This window comes from Mus caroli, chromosome 14, assembly GCF_900094665.2.
Source record: "Mus caroli chromosome 14, CAROLI_EIJ_v1.1, whole genome shotgun sequence".
In the NCBI taxonomy this organism is placed as follows: Eukaryota; Metazoa; Chordata; class Mammalia; order Rodentia; family Muridae; genus Mus; species Mus caroli.
In genome coordinates this window covers 29,721,535-29,726,809 of record NC_034583.1, presented here as the reverse complement: position 1 = coordinate 29,726,809, position 5,275 = coordinate 29,721,535, and positions in this window count along the sequence as shown.

Sequence of the window (5,275 nt, the reverse complement as noted above, 5' to 3'; positions counted from 1 at the left end):
AAAAAAAAAAAAAATCAATTACTCCTATCTGCACATGACATGATTCAATACTTAAAAGCAATTAAAAATTCTACTAGAAAATTTAGATCTAATAATCGATTTCAAAAGAATACAAGATCATAATAAACATTCAAAAAGCCTGTTCTTTAAAGCAATGATAATGAGTTTTCTGAGAAGTCAAGAAAAGCTTCTGATTTTCATAATCATCAAAAAACTAAATAAAACAATTCAGGAACAACCACAAGGAAATGAAAAGTATAATATATAATACTAACATTAAAAGGCCTCTCCTGATCATGAATTATCAGAATTAGCATCATGATAATGACTATATTGACAAAAACAATATACAGCTTAAACTTAATCTCTATTAAAATCCCAATATAACCCTTCACAGAACTAAAAGAAATTCCAAAATCTATAAGGAAATAAAAATGCTTTGAGTGAGCAAATCAATGCTCAGGGGAAAAAAAAAAACTGAAGGAACCACAATACCTGATTTCACATTATATTACAGAGCCATTATTAAAAAAAAAAAAAAAAAGATGACATAGTACTGGCACCCATGCAAACACATGTGTGTGCAAATGCACACACATAGAGAAAGAAAGAGAGACAGAGACAGACAGATAGACAGAGAGAAAGGTAGACAAAAGGAGTAGAAGAGAGAATCAAACACACACAGCAGTAACCATCTTACAATTACAAAATAAACATTTGAGAAAAGGTTTTTAACCTATGGTGCTGGGGAAACTGGATGTCCACATAATAAACATGAAAAATGAATTTAATCCTTTCAATATAAGTGGAGCAAACAACTTCACATAAGACCATGAAGCTCTTAGAGTAATATTTAGATGAAAAACTCTGGATATAGACATAAACAAGGTTTTTTTTTTCTGGAAGTGATCCCAATACCTCAAAAAATAATAAAAAGAATTTGAAATAAGGCTGCATGGAATTTAAAAGGCAAAAGAAACAATCAATAAAGAGAAGAGACAACCTACAGAAAGTCTTCCCAACATTACATCTGAAAGGGCATTAATACTTAGAATATATAAAAATCTCCAAAAGAAAGTATACACAAAATAGTATCCAGTTGATAAATGGTGTGATCTGGATGAAGCAAGATTCATTGTATAATTATTTAGTCATCAAGTAAATGCAAATCAAATCTTCACTGAGACCCCATACCATCACAATCAGAAAGACAGTAACTAAGAAAACACCAAAAGCTGGCAAAAATGTAGAGTAAAAAGCTAACCCTGGCATCTGGTCTTTGCCAGCCCCTGGTGACCTTGGGCATGAACTCGGTGGACAGTCCCACAGTTACAAGAGGACTCTCCACACCGCAGGCACCCTAGCACATCCAGGATCTTAGGATCACTGGTGAGTTGAACACAACATCCATTCTGAAACAACCATGAGGGGCCTATGCCAGCAGGAACAAGGACACAGGAAACCCAACGGACCAGCAGCTCAGGTTCCTTCCAGTCGGTGCTAGTCAACCATGGTTTCAAACACAACAGACAACCCCAAGGACCCCGAGAGCAGGTACCACTTCCAGGTGCTGCAACGCACCCAGGATCTTAGGAATCCAGGATCCCAGGATCACAGGAGCTTGGTCACACCAGTATCTAAGGGTATCAGAAGAAGCTTGATTGCCAAAAACTCTGACACACCCAGAATCTCAGGTTCACAGGATCCCAGAATCACAGGATCACAGAGAAAGCTGGACTCTGAGAAGTTCTGAATCAACCAGAATTGCAGGAAGAAGAGATTCCAATCAGATATACTGAAGGCAGTGAGCACTTGTAATAATCAGAAGGCAGGAGGCAAGCATAAGAACAGAAGCAACAGAAACCAAGGTTACTTGGCATTATCAGAACCAAACTCTCCCACCATAGCAAGTCCTGGATACACCATCACACTAGAAAAGCAAGATATGGATCTAAAGTCATTTCTCGTGATAATGATGGAGGACTATAAGAAGGAAATAAATAACTCCCTTAAAGAAATACAGGAGAACACATACAATCAAGTGAAGGAATTGAAGAAAACCATCCAGGATCTAAAAATGGAAGTAGAAACAATAAAGAAATCAAAAAGGGAGACTACTCTGGAAATATAAAACCAAGAAAAAAAGTAAGGAGCCACTGATGCAAGCATAACCAACAGAATACAAGAGATAGGGTGGGTTGGGGAGCAAGGTGGGAGGGTATAGGGGATTTTCGGGATAACACTTGAAATTTAAGTGAAGAAAATATCTAATAAAAATTTTAAAAAAAGAAGAGAGAATCTCACATGCAGAAGACACCATAGAACACATTAACACAACAATCAAAGAAAATATGAAATGCAAAGAGATCATAACCCAAAACTTCCAAGAAATCCATGACACAATGAGAAGACCAAACCTAAGGATAATAGGTATAGATGAGAAGGAAGATTTCCAACTTAAAGGGCCAGTAAATATCTTCAACAAAATCATAGAAGAAAACTTTCCCAACCTAAAGAAAGAGATGCCTATGAATATACAAAAAGCCTACAGAACTCCAAATAGACTTGACCAGAAAAGAAATTCCTCCCGACACATAATAATCAAAACACCAAATGTACAAAACAAAGAAATAATATTAAAAGCAGTAAGGGGAAAAGGTCAAGTAACATATAAAGGTAAACCTATTAGAATTACACATGACTTCTCCCCAGAGACTATGAAAGCCAGAAGATTCTGAGCAGATGTCATACAGACCCTAAGAGAACACAAATGCCAGCCCAGGCTACTATACTAAGCAAACCTCTCAATTACCATAGATGGAGAAACCAAGGTCTTTCATGGCAAAACCGAATTTACACAATATCTTTCCACAAATGCAGTCCGTCAAAGGATAATAAAGGGTCAACTTCAACACAAAGAGGAAAACTAAGCTCTAGAAAAAGCAAGAAAGTAATATTTCAATGAATCTAAAGAAGATAGCCACATGAACAGTATTCCAACTCTAGCAACAAAAATAACAGGAAGCAACAATTACTTTTCCTTAATATCTCTTAAAATCAGTGGACCCAATTCCCCAATAAAAAGACATAGACTAACAGACTGATTATGTAAACAGAATCAAACTTTTTACTGCATACAGGAACCCACCTCAAGGACAAAGACAGACACTACCTGTGAGTAAAAGGCTGGAAAACAATTTTTCAAGCAAATTGTTCCAAGAAACAAGCTTGAGTAGGCATTCTAATATAGAATAAAATCGACTTTCAACCTAAAGTTATCAAAAAGGATAAGGAGGGAGTACTTCTTATTTATCAAAGGTAACTCTCCATTATGAACATCTAATCTCCAAATTTAAGGGAATGCACATTCATCCAAGAAACTGCTAAAACTCAGAGCACACATTACACCTCACACATTAATAGTCGGAAACTTAACCCCCCCCCTCTCATCAATGAACAGATCATAGAAATAATTAAAGAAATTAAGGACCTTTAGAGTTTAATGAAAATGAAGCCCCAACATGCCCAAACTTATAGGACAAAATGAAAGCACTCCTAAGAGTAAAACTTAAAGCTCTGAGTGCCTCAAAAAAAGAAGCTGGAGCAAGCATATACTAGCAGCTTGACAACACACCTGAAAGCTCTAGAACAAAAGGAACCAAATTCATCCAAGAGGAGTATCCAGCATAAAATAATCAAACTCAGGACTGAAATCAACCAAATGGAAACAAAAAGAAATATACAAAAAACAAAAACGAAAAAACAAAATCAGGATCTGGTTCTTTGAGAAAATCAACAAGATGGATAAATCCATAGACAGACAAGCTAGAGGGCACAGGAACAGTATCCTAATTAACAGAAGTGGAAATGAGAAGGGAGATATAACAACAGAATCTGAGGAAATCCAAAAAATCATTAGATCCTAGTACAAAAGGCTATACTCAGCCAAACTATAAAACCGGGATGAAATGGACTTTTTCTGGATAGATACCAGAAACCAAAGTTAAATCAAGATCAGACTAATGACCTAAACAGTCCCATATCTCCTATAGAAATAGAACGAGTCAATAATAGTCTCCCAAAACCAAACCAAAACGAAACAAAACAACAACAACAAAAACAACAACAAAAAACAGAACCAGATGGGTTTAGTGCAGGGTTCTATGAGACCTTCAAAAAGGACCTAATTCCAATACTCCTCAAACTATTCCAGAAAATAGAAACAAAAGGTACTCTATCCAATTCATTCTATGGAGCCACAATAATTCTGATACCTGAACCAAACAAAGACCCAACAAAGAAAGTGAACTTCAAACCAATTTCCCTTATGAATATTGATGCAAAAATGATCAATAAAATTGTCACAAACCTAATCCAAGAATACATCAAAATGATCATCCTTCATGATCATGTAGGCTTCATCCTAGAGATGCAAGATGGTTCAATATATGGAAATCCATCAACATAATCCACTATATAATCAAAGTCAAAGAAAAAAATCACATGATCATCTCATCAGATGCTGGGAAATCATTTGACAAAGTTCAACACCACTTCATAATAAAAGTCTTGGAAAGGTCAGGAATTCAAGGCCCATACCAAAACATAATAAAAGTAATATACAGCAAACCAGTAGCCAACATAAAAAAATATGGAGAGAAGATGGAGGCAATCCCACTAAAATCAGGGACTAGACAAGGCTGCCAACTTTCTCCATACCTATTCAATATAGTACTTGAAGTCCTAGCCAGAGCAATTAGACAACAAAAGGAGATCAAAGGAATAAAAATTGGAAAGAAAGAAGTCAAAATATCACTATTTGCAGATGATATGATAGTATATATAAGTGATCCAAAAATTCCACCAGAGAACTCCTTATCTGATAAACAACTTCAGTTAATTACCTGGATATAAAATTAACTCAAATCAGTGGCCTTACTCTACAAAAAGGATAAACACTCTGCGAAAGAAATTAGGGAAATAACACCCTTCAAATTAGCCACAAATAATATAAAATACCTTGGTGTGATCCTAACTAAGGAAGTGAAAGATCTATAATGTCAGTTGTTTGAAAAAAAAATCACGGAAGATCTTTGAAGATAGATAGATCTCCCATGCTCATGGATTGGCAGGATTAATATAGTAAAAATGGCTATCTTAGCAGCCTTATTTATAATAGCCAGAAGCTGGAAAGAACCCAGATGCCCCTCAACAGAGGAATGAATACAGAAAATGTGGTACATTTACACAATGGAGTACTATTCAGCTATTAAAA